The sequence below is a fragment of the Pantherophis guttatus genome, chromosome 5, assembly GCF_059756535.1.
Source record: "Pantherophis guttatus breed Tessera chromosome 5, ASM5975653v1, whole genome shotgun sequence".
Lineage (NCBI taxonomy): Eukaryota > Metazoa > Chordata > Lepidosauria > Squamata > Colubridae > Pantherophis > Pantherophis guttatus.
Window position 1 is genome coordinate 100,721,395 of NC_142067.1, and position 17,021 is coordinate 100,738,415.

At 42.8% G+C, this 17,021-nt stretch overlaps 1 protein-coding gene and 1 long non-coding RNA gene across 3 annotated transcripts in view; one reads left to right on the top strand and one right to left on the bottom strand.

The window, feature by feature from the left end:
• The window catches only part of SOX1 (SRY-box transcription factor 1), a 486,872-nt gene that overhangs the window by 56,192 nt on the left and 413,659 nt on the right, over positions 1–17,021 (bottom strand). Inside the window, exon 1 of one of the 2 annotated variants that reach the window (XR_015734545.1) lies at positions 7,890–8,106. The exons of the other annotated variant lie outside the window; for it this stretch is intronic. The gene's annotated coding sequence lies outside the window, so the exon portion shown is untranslated. Of the gene's footprint in view, positions 1–7,889; positions 8,107–17,021 lie in introns of those variants that run through there. 2 annotated transcript variants of the gene reach the window in all.
• On the top strand, positions 8,462–15,043 carry LOC117666304 (uncharacterized). Its single transcript, XR_004591720.3, has 4 exons — positions 8,462–8,583; positions 10,526–10,723; positions 12,339–12,500; positions 13,760–15,043. It is a non-coding gene; the product is annotated as an uncharacterized LOC117666304 (long non-coding RNA).

The window sequence follows — 17,021 nt, forward strand, 5'->3', positions numbered from 1 at the left end:
TGGGAAAAGTCATATCTTGAGGCTAATGCATTATTCTCCAGTTTTTATCTCTAGCTAAGAAACACCTGTTCTGAAGGGGGGGGGAATCCATATCTGTATGCTGCTGCTGAGTTGATCCTATGTGGATATTCCTGAAAGTGAGATTAGGCTTGGAAGTTTAGGATTTGGCCAGGCCACTGATGTTGCTAAGTGGAAAGGTCTGCAAATCCTGTAAGTTTCTTTAGAGATTTTGATGCATACAAAAAAGTCCAGGAGTTGCTTTTCTTCAGGGGTACTAACTTCTTATACTCCCCTCAAAAAAACTTTTGATGAGACTAGAAAAATGGCAATTAAAGGGCCTAAGTGAGTGTCCAAACAAGTTGCTGGTGGGTTCATAAGTTCATATTCTTCTAATTCTTATAAAAGGGCAATAAGAAAAAAACATAAATTGCAGCCCCCCCCCAAGGTACCTCAAATCCATGAAACCCATTACTGTTGCAAAATAAATATTAAAAGCAATGTTTTCATGTGTCCCTACAATAGAAGCAGTGAACAATTGGGAGAAAATGACTCTTTTCAAATAGGTGGAGGGAGGAGGGAGGATATCTATCTCAGATCCCCAAAAGAAGCAGACACTCTAGGATCTTCCTCTGAGCAGAGGGATGGGGTTGGGAATAGGGAATGCCCTAGTGAGTCATCAATTCAGCCAGGTCACCAAATTCGAGATTATTCTCCCAGGGTAACTGGATAGAGGCCTCTCTGAAACTGTTGGTGAAGTAATGGGTTACAGTTTGTCACAAGACGAGCTAGAAATTGTTTTGCTGTGAAGATCCAGGGGCTGGTATTATGTCTACAAAATGAGTTGGAAAAATCAGGACACCGTCTCTCTTGTCTTATCAGTGGGCCAAAGAACTCCACATATTTTCCTGCAGAGAGTCAGAAGGTTTTAGAAACTTCCACCTGCAGCCACACAAGAAGCGCTGTTCAAGGCAAATTTGCCACTGTACAAAACAAGGGGCAGCAGAATCTCTTTTCTCAGAAAGAGCCGGCAAAGTGACTATAAGGGACAGGTAGTATTTGAGAAAGCAAACTTGGACTCTATACTAAAATTGTTGTTATCTGCAAACCAGAGAACAAATGGAGTGGAATCTAGAAAGGAAGCTTCACAACCATCCCAACAAAGTTGCTTTCAACTTCTTCACCAAATGGGGACTACAATTCCTTCCTTCCTTCCTTCCTTCCTTCCTTCCTTCCTTCCTTCCTTCCTTCCTTCCTTCCTTCCTTCCTTCCTTCCTTCCTTCCTTCCTTCGACCCTTCCTCCCTCCCTCCCTCCTTTCTGCCTCTGGAACCTGTGCTGCTCCCCTACTCTACCCAACTCTTCATTGAAAAACCAAGGTCCGCTTCTGCTGATTCTGGCATATCCCCACAAGTTTCCCACCAGGAAAAGGCGAGTAGAGGGCAAGGGAGCGGGAGACCCCACGGAATATCTGACCGACCCCAAGCTTCTGCAAGTGCGGTGCGCCGAGGGTCTCCCCAACGCAGGGGGCGATCGCCGTCTGGTGGCTGCTCTTCAGTTCGGGATTCCTGGAGCCGGGGATAGCCCGAGGACAGGCAATTGGGCGACCTGCCCCCCGCATCCCCCATCCCAGTCCCTGACTCCCCTCTGCTGTTCTGATTTCCTTGAGCTTCTCTTTTTACCAGGGGATCCTGTTCCCCCTGACCCGCCCTTTCCTTTTTGCGCGAAGGCATCCCAATGTACTATCTGAAAGGAAAAGCGTTCCTCTAAAATATTTAGGAAAGGTCGGTGGATGGAGACGGGCATGGAGGACTCAGCCTGAAACCGGGCCAGCTTCACCGCTTCTTTCATTCTCTGAAAAGGCGTGAGGGCGGGTTGGCCGATTTGCTATTTGAGAATCTTTTTAGACGGCAAAGCCGTTTTTTTTCTCCTCCACCAACCAAGCCCGATTCCTCTCGTAGTTCCTCCAGAGATCTTAACCTCTGCTCTACCCCACGGCAATGTGAGTTGTGTGAGTGCGCGCGCGTGCATGTGTCTTGCGATTTTCAGCTCGCTGGCTTGAAAGCGTTTGGAGAATCTCTGGAGCTTCCGAGTGGGGGCTCACCCCTGTGAACAGTGCTCACACATATAATTCAAATTTCACAGCTGACCTGTTCTGAAAAACCTCAATCAGCTTCTAATTGAAGGGAAAACAAAATATTGCTTCCCTACAGCAGAGCTAACGATTTAATCATTATATCAGACATTATAGCTTTTAATTAGGCTAATGCTGATACTGTATGGAAAAGAGATAATTCAACACAGTTCTTGATGAATTCTGTAATTGGGTTAACGGAACGGAGGGAGCAGTTGAGGGAAGAGACGCCAATAATATTCAAACCGCGTCTAGAGTTACCACCAGGTTTATGAATGAAAGAGTGGGGCGGGGTAATGGGAAGACCCGCCAGAGAAAAGAACTAAAACTTCACTCACAAAATGCTTTCGTTTTCAACTTCTCCACCCACCCACTCCACACCATCTTACGGTTTCTCCAGGCCGCTCTCTTAGGACTAAAGAGGTACAGTGAAAGAAAGAAAATTCTGATTTCGCTCTAACCAGTCTACTCCACAACCGGTTTACGGCTCTTAAGGTCCCTGAGAGTTAGCCTGGTTTTCTCCTGTTGTCCTGGGAATCCATCCAGGTTACCTGTCGACTCAAGCCCTGAAAACGTATTTCCCACAGCCTGTTTCCTTATTCCCCAAAACAGTTGAGGGATTTTGTCTCGCAGCTGACTTGAGCGGGACTTTTCTAACCTGATCTATTTCTCTCCACCAAGAAGGCATCAAGGAAAATGTTTCATTTTCTTTCGTCCTTTTTTAAAAAAAAAACAAGGAAAGCAAAATGAAAAGAAAACGGCTAAGACCAACACACACACACATCGGTAGTGTATGTTGTGCGTGTGTACGTGTATACCCACACATATGTCGAAAGAAATAAGGAATGGAAAAAATTGGGGAAGGATAAGGGAAAGAAAACGGATTAATGCTATTATAAGGCGCTGTCCCTACAGTTATGTACGGATCAGTTTTCTCTTCCTAGAGGCCACGTTCTTGACACTCATCTATTTTATCAGACAAAACCAGATAAGGGGAGTGTCCATGCTGACGGTAAACCAATTATTAAAACTATAAAGACTTGGGCTGGACTGATGCAGAATTAATGAGAGAATAGTTGTAGAGGAGCCCGCTAATCGGCTGACAGTTTTCCAGAAATAAATCCTGCTTACTCGTTGGAATACTTATTTCTCCACCGAATTGCTTTCTGCCCTATTATACATAACATCCCCAGATGTTCCAATTGGGAGCCAAATATATGTAGGGTAGGCGAGCCTGCCTCACCTACAAGATAAAATTTGCGGTTCCTTTTGGCCAGAGCGGCTGGCTCTCCTTGTATCTCCCTCCCCCCTCCCCCCTTTTCCCTTTGGAACACAGGCTGTCCACGGAAGCCCTGCTGAAGATGCGCTTTGGATGGGCCCGTCCCACCCGGCCCCTATTCGAGAGGCGCATTCCTGCGCGGAGTTAAGCGCACTCGCTCTGTCCCGCTGGTGGAAGCCCCAAAGGGAAATGGGCGGGCTCAGGTGGGTTTTTCTCGCCGGAATTGGTCCCGGATTCGAATCTTCTCGTGGGCGTTGGGAAGTCGGCTCCCCTAGGAAAACTGGAAGCTGCCCCGAGTCCTGCTTTGTCAGGAAGAGCGTTTTCTAAACTGTTTGTTTGCATTATGCCTTAACGAGGCTCCCTGCACAATATTGTTTTGTGAAAGGAATATTCTTTATTGTGATCCATCCTTGTCTTATTTTGTCGGTAATTATAGCAGAATCAAACGGCTCATTGATAAAGTTCCATTGACACAAACCCCTGTAATTAACAGTCTGAATGCACCTTTAAAAAGGCATTACTCAAGAGTTGTAATTTTTGCGTCTTTGTGTTGCTAAAGGAATACGCGTATAAGACGAAATCACCAGAAAGGCTTTTAAAAAACCAAACAAACAAATCCACCACGGTTCCCCAAGGCGGCTTGCTAATTTCCCCTTCCCTATTGAGCGTGGGGAGGGGGGGGTGAGGGTTGCTCAGTTCTGACCAGGAAAATGCAACGCAACTTAAAGGCATTTTGAGGCGAATAATACGCCCTGTAACCTCCGGGGTTTCTCATTACTGCGGTTATTTCAAGACGTGAGGTTGGAAAACACAAATACTGGAGGGATGAAATGCTGGGTTAGGCAGATTTAGGAAACTGGATGTAAGGATATATAAAGTTGCTTTGCTTTGATTAACGCCAACCGTTTACACTGTAATGAAACTGAATTAAGAGAGTCGCTTTGGAAGCCAAGGCCAGGGCAAGTCAGAGGAGTGACGTGTGGTGTTAGAAGCAATCAAAAAGCTGTTATCTAACCTCCCAAATCAAAAGACACCCCTCCGTTACTGCCAGAGACGAGTCAGGGGGCATTTGATAAGCGGAACATCAACAGAAGGGAAGAAGTGAGCTAACCCCCGTTACTCTTTTTTTCCTCCAGCCCCCTGCTCGTCCGCCGCCCGCCGCCCGCTTTCCCGCTTCCAAGCTTTCCCTGTTATTGCAAATTAGATTAACCACCCAGGCTTCAATATAGGCATGACACGAGGTTCACGAGAGAGCGCAGGATCACCCACTCCAATCTCTCTTTTCATCGAGGCATCTCCCATAAATTACATCTTGTCTTTTCATACACTTTTCTATGAGATTAAAACATCACTTTGACACAATTTAGAGCTGGGCAGCCGCATCCTATAGTTGCTTGGGAAAACAGGCAACAAGGCAAGACATCTAAATAATCTTGCAGATGGAGTTTCTGCGCATTTAAGGCACGATTAACAGGCACGTTCCTTCCCTCCATTTAATGCTTTATTAATCTCTTCCTCTACAGGTGGGGTCCAGTTCCCCAAAATACCTTTTTTTTAAAGCTGGGTGTGAAATACAATGCTCATCTTCCTGGGCTAGGTAGGTTGGATATTTATTAGGTAAGGTGTTGCTGTTAATGATATGATTATTGCAATGTCAATGGTTTTAAATATGATTGTAAGAACTTTATTTGGAACAACATTCGTAACTTTCAAGAAGGCAAACTTATGTCTTTCATATGTATTAGGCTGCAACTCCAGTAATTCTTGATAATTCGTTATGAAGCCAGAGTCTCATAGGAGCTGAAGTCCAAGTATTTAGTGGACACCAATGGATTGACAAAGTTTGTCAGATGCAACTATTCCTGCCAATTTGTTTCTTCCCTCCCCTCCAAATAGTTTGAAAGGGTGTGGGAGGAGGAAGGGGCCTGGGCCCAATCTGAACTTATTTCTTTCTTTAGGCACCTTATGGAAATGCATCTCCAAGATTTAGGCATTGTTACTGGACCTTTAGAAATCCCATAGACAACCACGTTCATTTCTCTGCTTAGCACAGGACCCAAAATTCTGTGTTCCAGGAGGGAACATCAAAACTGTGATATCAAGGCTGAGTTCCGAATCCTTTATATCTTCGTAAAATAACAGGTAAAAACTTCTAAAAGCATACAGGAAAAATTATATAGGTAGCTACAAGTCTTTCCTTCCTTCTACAATCCTATTTAAGAACAGTGTAGTTTCCCCTCTGCATTTCACCACTCAAGTGTACTATCTACCTCAGGAATCACTACTTCTTTCTAAACTTATTTATAACAGGGTTAGCACCTTCTGCTTCTATACTACTTGAACCCAGGTGGCTGCCACTTTATGCATTTAAATAAGGAATGAAATAAGATATTAATGCAATATTTAATTGGGACCTGCATAGAGGAGTCACATCCATTTATTCCTACTGGCATCATTTTGCAAAAATGTATTTGGAACTTGTGAAAGGTTTCCAGGCTTTTGAAAGAAAAGGAAGTGGGAGGTGGGAGAAATGGAGCGGTTGTATTTGTGTGATTCTGTGCCTCTTCTCCCGCTCCCCCTTGTTCTCTGCATATTTTCCAAGTATACTTGAGCAGGCAGAGAAATCTTCCGTCTACTCAAATTATTTCTGCTGGTTTTGTCCTGGGACTCCTCATTCTTAACACCTGAAGTGATTCTGTGGTCTGGACCCCAGCCACTTCACTGTTAAAAGGAGGAAATCATTTTCAATGTGAAGCAAGGCTCCTGTCCTATCTGTCATCCAAATTTTGAGGGGGCAGTTTCTAAAACATCTGAGACTGAGTTCAGACTATAGGCCTAATCCAGTTTGCCTTTCTAAGAAATTTAGACCAGAGAGTTGCAGTCTACAGGAATGTTTACTTTGGTGTCCACTATCCCTATGTCCCCAAGAGTGCATGCAACTGAATATATATGCCCACATAAACAATATTTTATTGGTTGTTTGCTAAAGTGCTGCATTAAACTGTTAATATTTTAAAGTTCGACTGTGTGGATTCCAACATGTCTGTCTGTCTGTCTGCCCGCCTGCCTGCCTGTCTTCCTTCCTTCCTTCCTTCCTTCCCCTTCCCCTTCCCACCTGCCTGTTTCTTTCTCTTCTTTCTTTTATTTTGTGAAGGACTTTATGTAGCTAGAAAGAGAAATCTCGCCGAAAAGTCAAGAGATCTGGCTTCCTTTCAACGCCACAGTCAAACGGGTTATTCTGACCCGTTTGATACCGCCTGCTTTGTTTCGCCTTAGAGCAGACGCATCTTAAACGGTTCTCTTCTATTTACTCTCTTTTGCAGCCCTTCCTCAGCGAACACAAGGCCCGCCTTTTGCGCATGAAACAAAGAGGGTTCCCGCTTTCTCCCAAGCTTTTCTGGCAACCCAGGCCCTTGAAGGAGCGGTAGCGAATTTACGAACTGGCTTCGCTTCTTCCGGCCAGGGATCTGAGCCGTCTGCGTCCGGAATGGAAAGGGGGCCAGCTCCAAGCCCGGCCCCTTCGCCATGGTCGAAACAGCCTTCCCGCGTCCTCTTCTCGCCGGGAAATGGACGCAGAGGGGGGGAAGAGTCGGGGCGCGTCCCCGGAGCTCTGCAGCCCAAGAAAGCTCGAGCGATGCGCTCCGCTCAGTTGGAGAGCTAAGCTCACCTGGCTTTAGCTCGGAGTCAGCGATTCCCTGCTTGTGATTTAGCAGGAGGGGAGAGAGATCGGGGACCCTTTCGGGGTCTTGACTCTTATTCCCCATGGCCAGGACCGTCTTGAGCGCCCGGGGAAACCGGCCCCCAGGTCGCAGAATCTCATCAGCCCGCCTTCGAAAAGGCAGATACGGAGTTTCGGGGCCCGGTGCTCCTGTACTTTCCCTCGAGCCTAGTAGGCCGGGGCTCTCTCGAACCGAAACCGGTTGCCGTGCTAAGCGTCTGCCTCTGCGTTCTTACGCGTGGATTTGTTTCTAGTAAAAAAAAAAAAAAAAAATAGTAGCGGCTCCTGGGACCCTCACGCCAAAGCTGCGCGTTCTTAATGGGGAAGCCCCAACACCCCTAACCAGGAAGGTGCTGGCCTCTCTCTGTCCCCTCCGCCTTCCCTCTGCTGCGGTGGGGATGAAAAAGAGGCGCGGGGCTGGAGGAGCTGCCGCCCAGTTTCTCATTGTCCTGCTGAGCGGGAAATGGAGAAGTGGTGCTGCCTTTGGGGGATAAGGGAGGGAGGGAGGGTCAGCCTAAAAAAAGGAAGAATACAAAGGAAAACCCTATCATAAAAAAGGGGAAGACCCCCTCCTCTCGTATTCGTCACACTTCTCCACAGGCATTCCAATCGATGCGGCGGCTTTAGGAAGGTCTTTCTTTCCACTTGTGGAAAGTTGGAAGCCCGCCTCCCTTGCAAACTCCTTGTGGTGCCCGTCCCTCCCCCCCCCACCCCCAGAGTGACCCACCCACCCGCCCCCTTCAAAAGTTCGCGGCCCACTTACAGTTCCCGTTTCCTCCGCTCCCCGCACCGCAGCCTTCCGGAGCGCAGCCTCTCCCGCAGGGCAGGCCAGCTGCCTCGGCCACCTTCCCGCGCCTAGCCGGGTGTACCTCTGCCCAGCGTCGCTCTCCGCTCGCCCAGCCAGCGCTGGCTGCGCCACCATAGTGCCAAGAGCGAGAGTGCCCGGGCAGCGGCGCACACCCTCGTCCACACACACCCTCTCCCGCTCGCTTTCTCTCCCCCTTTCACTTTCTCTCCCTCTCACATATTCTCGCGCTGCGGGGGGGGGGGGAGAAAGAGAGAGAAGCTCGGAAATGAAATTTATTATTGATTTAAAAAAAAAAAAACCGGAGAAAGACTTTCTAGACAATTTCAAGTTATTGTTTCTCTCTTGGAAAAACAACAAAACAAAGGCTACAGCAGCGACTGAGCAGGGCTTCCCTCCCTCCTACTCCCCCCCCCCTCCTCCAATTCTGGAATATAATGAAGCGCTTTTGTATGTCACTGAACAATACCAAACAAGGAGCCTAATAAATAGCCACTTCCACTCTTGTGCCCCCCCCCCCCCGCCTTCTCCTTCAGTCTCGGCGAATAGGACCGAGCAGTTGGTTGGAAAGCAGATGGGACCACGCCGCTTGAAGGAAGAAAGGGGAACCCAGCCTTTCCTTGCCCCCCTCCCCAGTTTTTCCGTGAATCTGGTGGGTCTCCCGCCTTTTCTCTGGGGCACCTGCTTGGGACGCCCCCGGCGGGGTTTCCTTTACCTCCCGGGTTGCTCCTATTCTATTTTGTTCGAGCTGGCAAGTTAGGATCCCTCTCTCCACCCCCGGAATACTTTGGCGTCGCCAAAGTCCTGCAGCGAGGGTCTCCAGCTCCCCTTCTCCGAGAAGAGGGCGCGCTCTGCCGCACTTCGCCGGCTTCTGCCTTGCATCCAGCAACTTCCTGCTGGAGGAGGGAAGAGTCTGCCGGGGCTCCGTCAAGCCTGCGCCTATTGCGGGAAGCGTCGCTTCAGGAGGGGGCAATAAGGGACTCCTAGGGGTCTAACAGTGTACCTGGATGGGCGTGAGCCTCTCCAGGTGCGCACACGCACACGCACGACTCCGGGAAAGGCCCCTGCCTGATGCAGGCGATTGCTGAAGGGCTCCTTTGAACTGGCGACGGGGGTGGGATGGGATAGAAGAGGGCACTGGGGCCGCTGCGAGCCATTCCGAGCGGCGGCGCAGCGGAGGCTCCTCCATCTCCGCGGGGAGGAGGCGTCGGGGAAGTTCGGCTGGGAGCTGATTGCTCCCTCCGCCGCCAGAAAATTTCTAGTGGAAGCCGCTGCTGTTTGACGTCCTCCCCTATAGCAAGCCTTCCGACATCCCGAGCCCAATCGTTTCCCTGCAAACTGCAGTCTTCTGAATAGTTCGTTTTTAATATGTCAAAAGCTAAAAATTTTCTCTCAAAACGAAAAAGGGAAAAAGACAGTCTGAATTAAAACACATTTTTTTTTTTGAAAAATAAACCGTCCTTAAGGCCAATTTTTTATTGGAAAAATTCGGCGCAGGAATCTTGGGGGAAGTTCTGGATTTATGGGACCGCGTGATACACCTTCACCGGCGCTTCAGACGAAGGGAATTATTTAAACTCCTCTTCATCTCTTCATCCCAGCCAAACCTACACTTGGGTAGTAGATCCCATTGAAATTATCAAGATTTAGTTCCTGCTAGAACAGTATTTCGGTCTGTAGCCTCATTTGCTTTGGAATCGCCTCCAGTCTTGTTTATGTTGCAATCCGCCAAATGAACTGGGTGCGACAATTCCAAGCCTGCCACTTACATTTTCCCACTTAAACAGGGAAATACTGAACAGGGGATAGTACTGGAGCGAGCTTCTCAGCTTTGCAAGTAGTTGAATGGTGTCCCTCTTCTCCACCTCCACCCCCGCGGCTGTCTCTCTTTTTGTTAAGCGGAGCACCTGTCAGTCAGCTGGCTTTGACAACCTGCCACAATTTTTGTCACTTAATAGTGGGTGTTAGGCTAAGTGCAAAACATTCTGGCAAACAGATGTCAAACCTGCATTTCACACAAACGTGGGTTGTGAAATTGAGTTTGAGCTCAGGCATTTATTTTTTTTTAAAAAGGTGCCAGTGTGTAAACCGTACACAAAAGAAGCACCCTGACCATCTCTGCTGGCCGTGTTTGCTGTTGAAAAGCGGCGTCTTTAGCAACCTAACCTCCAAATTATAGCAACTCCTTCTCACATTTCAGACAGGGAAATAAGAGAACAGTACTCGAGAGTGCGTGTGTGCTCAAAACAAAAGTCCGTAGCTTAGGGAAGAAATATTTGGGGAGGGGGAGACAGGGAAAGATCGTCCAAGTGCAGCACACATTAAAGGGGCTTCAAGATATATGGTGTGGGTGTGGAGCGGTGGGAAGAGGGCGGGTAAAATCCTGGGTTCAAGACCTTGTTTTCTTGCGATGCTCTTACAAGAGAGAAATTCAGCAAATATCTCAGTCTGGTAGAATTTTTTAAATTGACCGCCCTGATCCAATAAAGACGATGCTTTGGATGGAAGCATGGCTCGTCTGCCGGTTAGGCATTTGGTAGAACTGTCCATTAGCAAGCTTTTGATTGCTCTTTTTGTTTTTGTTGTTCCTATAGAGATAAGAATGAGAGAGTGCTCCTTGGATTTTCTGCTCATCCATATGCCAACACATTGAGCATTATTTTCATTATGCTCAAAATAATACAAGAATGATGTATGTGACGATTCTTTGGGATAACGGTTCAAACATGACATGAAAATCAACTTACAGGAGCAGCAAAAGAGGAGAAGTAGTAGGATCAATTTAAGCAGAGGTATATGCATCTATTCTTTTGCACCTGCAAAGTTCAATACTGTACTGGGCGTAACCTTTTATTTCCTCTTTTATTGGGGAAGGATGGGGAAGAAAGTTAACACTAAAATACAGGCAGAAATAGTGGGGAAATTTGTCAATTTATCACTGATCCAGAATAATTTTTATTTCATCTGAGAACTGCTCTGGCTAATTCTGCACCCATATTCTTTTAAAAACTCAGAATAATGAAAGGATGATACAGAGAAAACTTCTACATGATTTTATTGGAATATCTACAGTAGGAACTACAAATCGAATTTAACGTTAGAATTATACTGTGCATTTCTTGTTTCTTGAGATATTTGCATATATCCTAGCTGTCAGGAGCCACACATTTTCCCACTCCTAAAAATGGCATCAGTTTAACTCCTTGGTATTGTCTTTCCCATTCTAGAATTTTCTAGTTCCTCAGCATGGTTTTTAAATGTGTGCATTTTGAACCTCTGAGCATGTGCATACATTTGTATATGCATTTTAAAAATTAGTCCTTTTAATCCTTGTGGCTTGACTGGTAAACTGGTAGGAAAGGATATTGATCCAGATTAAAGGAATTCTAACCTCTGCCATCCCCCTTTTTAAAAAGGTCAGAAAACTATGCATGAAAATGCATAGTTTTGAGTCAATTATGTCCAGAATATATTGTCATGTTCAAGAGAATAGAAAACTTAGGAAATGAAATGCAACTGAAATTATTGTGAATATTATCTCTTGGTGGAGAAACTGATTTCATAAATGCCTTGCCACTTTTTAGATAAATGGTGGAAGTGGCAGGGATCTTAAGGAATTCATTGTACATTTTTTTTAAACTTCCAGAATGTAGACAACTACTTTCATTGATGAGGAAAGCAATGTCCTAATGCCAAAACATTTAACCTCCATTTAGCATGAAAGACAGACAAGATTAACCATGACATTTCCAAAGGCTGCATTCTAACATACATGGAGTAAGTCCATTTAAAGCAGAGGGGGTTACTTCCAAAGAAACACTGAATATTTCTTGAGACCCAAAAGCAGAACAAATCCTGAAAAGCAATTTAAAAAACAGCATAGAAACAATTTTTTGAGAATAAAATAGGTTACAGTGGCCCCATTTTAATATAACATTTATTTGAGAGGTTTGGAGATAAATCTTTCAAGAATATTGTTGAAGGTAAATGTTCATTTTTGGTAAAACTAGAAATCCAAATCAACCTGTGTCCATATCCCTTTCCCACATCACAGAGTAAATCCCATGTGGACTCATTCCCAGGGATTTACAATCAGTCATTATCCTCTTTTTGGCATACTCATATTTGCAAATACATGTTTTTCACATTCATCTATATGATTTTAAATAATGTTTAAGCACCTATAGGCATTGGGAACAAGCAGTTGATCTTGAAATGACGTAGGAAAATCAAGACAGAGGGAAGTTTTTTAAAAGTCCTGGAAAAAGTCATTGTATTGTATTTGTATTGTTCTTGTCAAGAGACCATATAGATATGTCCAATAATTGAACAGTTGGTCTAAATTTAGACATTTTATTTGATGTTTAGATATGTGGTTGATTTTACTCAGTTGATATTTACTTCCAGGTGAAATGTGATGAGGAACTAAAACCATTTTCTGGCTATATCTGAGACCATTATTTTTGGAAGGAGGATAGCAAGCTATCTACAAGCAAGTTATTACTTTCTAATTTTATTCTTTCATACATATATTACATAAAGAACTCTCCCCCCCAAGAACTGAGTTTGGTGAGATTACTAAATATATTATATGTGGAAAGCGAATGCACTAAGACTAGTCCTTATTGACAGGATATCTGTGGAGATATTTAAATGAGTTCTGTTATGAGGGAAATTCTCACCGTGGATGTATGCACAGTGAATAATTTGATTTAAAATGAATGTGGCTAAGCTATGAAGTTTTGTTTGGTTTTAAATAGTTAAGGAGCAAATTCCATAGCAATCTAATTTTTAAAACCGCCTGATAATATAAACTAAATTTCTTCAAATTCAGTGTCATAAAAGAATCTAAAGGGAAAATAAATAAATGAAACTCAGTCTAAATCTAATAGAAGTAATGTTGCTCTTGAACCATTATGGCCATAGAAAAGTAAAAATATATCTGAATATTATCTGCAAAATAAAATTGAAATTGAAAATGACTCATGGGTTTGAAGATTTAGGGGTGGGGGCTTAATTTTAGTGGTAGGGCTCTCACTCTGATCATGTAATTATAGGTAGCTAGGTTGCCTGGTGCTTTCAATATTTCCATGGGTTTTTTTTTTTTATTTCATTAAACAAAAACCCATGTCAGATATACATAAAATTGTAATGACATCTGGACATGATAACTCATAATTAGGTCTTCTTGAATTTATTCATTGGAAAATAATCCTAAAATATCAGAGTCAAAGCATGATAAATGATCTTCTGAACTTCTACAAACTTCTATGGATATACCAAGGAAGATTTGTCATAAATTCAGTGGGGCTTAGTTCATTAGACTGAACATAGTTTTTGGTTTTAAGACAATCCGAAGGGTGAGGGGCTATAATCCAAGTCCTGAAGGCAGTGTTCCCTACTGCTTATGATACTGTTAGTTTCAAAATTTTATCTTTCATGATTCCTCCACTGGTATGGGATTATTACAGGTAATCCCTGACTCACAATCAAAGTCAGGACCACAATTGCCATTGCTAAACAAGGCAATTGTTAAGTGAGTCATGGTCAATTTTATGATTTTTTTGCCACAGTTGTTAAGCAAATCATTGCAGCTGTTACCTCAATCACATGGCCATTAAGCAAACCCAGCTTCCCCCATTGACTTTGCTTGTCAAAAGCTAGCTCTGAAGGTTGCAAATGGTGGCCACATGACCATGTGATGTTGCAGCCATCTGCCAAGCAGTCAAATTTTGACCATGTGATTGTGGGGATGTTGCCACAATCACAAGTGCAAAGACCAGTTGTAGGTCATTTTTCATTGTAATGTAACATTTTCTTTCTCTTAGGATACATTCAGATGCTTCTGGTCTCATAAGGAGGATATGACGAACTCCCTTTCTTGCCATTTTCCCCTGGTGTTTTGGAGGCATGTTTTCCCCAACCTGAAGATAACCTTGATTGTTCAAGAATATTGGCCCTGATGGACTATTATGAATTATTCTACAATGAATTACTCCTGTCCCCCTTTAAATAGCTATCACAATGGTACTTAGACTTATATATCATCTCGTAGTGCTTTACAGCACTCTCTGGGTGTTGGCATATTGCCCCCAACAATCTGTGTCCTCATTTTGTTGACCTTAGAAGTCAACAAAATTAGTGGTTAGTATCATATTTTGTGGTAATCAATTCCTCAGGCTAATTACATATTGTGTGAATAAGTACTTTTTGTGTGTTTCCCCTATGCCATGATAATTTTATATATCACAATCATGTTCCCTGCTTACTTGATTTTTTTTAAAAAGAATCCTAAATATTCTAATCTTTTCTGGCAAAGCTATATTTGAGCCCCTGTATCATTTTGGCTTCTCTCTTTTGCATATTATATCATATAAATTTTCAAGTGTGGTAAATGAGAATTATACACAGGATTCCAGATACAGATAATCTTCATTTACAACTGCCTTGTTGACTATTTGCGGTTACAATGGTGATGAAAAAGCAATTTACAACCAATCCTCACCTTTATGACCTTCATAGGTCTGTAAAGCAAAGGAAAACTGAAGTAAGATCATAAGCACAGTACTGGTTTCACTTAGCAACCACTTCATTTAAGACTAAGTTGCTGACCCAATAGTAGCTACTATACAAGGACAATCTATAGATCTGTATTGAATTATAATGTGAATAGAATAGAATAGAATAGAATAGAATAGAATAGAATAGAATAGAATAGAATAGAATAGACCCTGGAGGTCTTCTAGTCCAACCCCCTGCTTAGGCAGGAAACCCTGAAATGGTTTCCTGCCTAAGCATACCATACCATTTCAGACAAATGGTTTTATTTTCAATCTTTTTCTAAGGGATCTCTAATGTGGATTTTTTTTGTAGTTGCTTCATATTGAATCAACACTTTCACTGAACTATCAGTTACAATCTCAGTATCTTTTTTCTGATGACTGACAGAAAATTAAATTTCATTATTGAAAGCTAGTGTTTTTTAAACCAATGTGCATTACTTTTCCTTTTTAAATTGAACCACCTTAACTATTTGGTTGATCATTTAATCCACTTTAACCCACTTTAAAGAGATCCATCTGATACATGGGGCTCCCCTTGAAGAGCACTCGGAGGCTCCAACTGGTCCAGAATGCAGCCGCGCGGGTGATTATGGGGGCAACATGACGCAGCCATGTAACACCTCTCCTGCGCGAGCTGCACTGGCTCCCGGTGGTCTTCTGGGTGCGATTCAAGGTGTTGGTTACCACCTTTAAAGCACTCCATGGCTTAGGACCGGGGTATATACGAGATCACCTTCTGTCGCCGATAGCCTCCCATCGGCCAATACCCTCCCACAGAGAGGGACTCCTCAGGGTGCCGTCGGCCAAACAATGTCAACTGGCAACACCCAGGGGGAGAGCCTTCTTGTGGGGGCACCAGCCTTCTGGAATGAGCTGCCTCTAGAGGTTCATATGATCCCCGACCTGCAAACCTTTCGCCGTGCCCTGAAGACTCTTTTATTCCAACAAGCCGGGCTGGCCTAATAGGAATTTTTAAATTGGGTGTTTGTTAGTTTTTAATTTCGTGGGCCAAATTTTATATATTTGTTTTTAAATTGTTCTTAAATTTTGTGGTTTATATGTGTTTCAATATGGCTGTACACCGCCCTGAGTCCTTTGGGAGAAGGCGGTATAGAAGTTCAATAAAATCTAAATCTAAATCTAAAAGCTTCACAATAATTTCTTTTCCATATCCTCAACAATATTAAGAAAATCTATATATTTCCAGTTTGAGAAGATGTTGGTAAATCCAAGAAAGAGTTGCCAGTTCTCTAAGATTATCTCTTGTTTAATGGGCAAGAGTATCTCACATGAAGAAGCAGATAAATTAAAGGAAACCTTTCCAAATATAAAGTGTAAAGGCATATTACAATGGCAAAGTCACTGTTACTATTCCTACTTGTAAAATACTGAAATTTTAGAGATTATGGAGGAATCAATACAGACTATAGTAAGCCAAAACCATGACTCCTTTTTATAGAAATTTAAATGAAATTGATACTAATTAGCAATGTGAACTCTGAAATAATGCGTTGAGAGTTCCTTTTCTGCTAAATCAGTGAAGAATTGCTTTAAATAATGTGAAAAATTAAAGGAGGTTAACATAGTGTTTTTTCTCATGTATATTGGATATGTCAGAGAATATATAATAAGAGTTCGTTGGAATCATCTCGCTAGAGATGCAGATCAGGAGCTGGGACATTAATTTACTTGATTTGATTTTACCTTGATATTCCCAGTTTGGATTGAAATCAATAGAATGTTAATATAATTGGCTGAGTGGCTCAATCTCTACGTGTCAAAATATATTCATTTATCCATTTATATCCTCCCACTATTTAATGATTCTCATCTGTGTATAATATTGTACATATATTATGTGTCATATGTTAAAATGCATATATTTTCTTGGTCATAGCCTTATGTTTGGAATGTTTCAAGTATTATGCATTTTTTGGCATTGGATAGGCTAAAGAAATAATGCAACATTGGAAGAAGAAATCTATATTTGATATGCAGCAATGGATTTTTTAAAATTATTATTTGATTTTGGTTATGTCTTGTTTATAAACATATTTTAGTCATTGTTTAAGGCAATATAATAATATTTTATGCAAAATATTAATTTTTAAAGTTGTTCTGTTTACAATACTGTATAGTTCTCATGCTTTTTCTTTTAAAAAATCCTTTGAAATATCATTATATTTATCAATATTGTAAGTATATTTCTTAATTTAAACAAATGTTGAGTGCCCAAAATTACCTTCCTCCTAATCACCATTTCCTTTATTCTAGACCACTCTGGGATCATGTCTCAATTTGCTACTCATTGTTCTAGGTTTCAGAAATATTAAATCAATCAAGAATCTAAGGCTACAAATAGCTTTGAAACCCACCAGATCAAACTCACCTGGTCATCTCCATTCTAAAATATTAATTACGGCTATATTTGGCATGCTATTTTGTTTAACTTACGTTTTATTCTTCATTTATTCTATTGGATTGCTAATTCCTTTACTAATGTAATAATTCATTGTAGTTTTGTTAT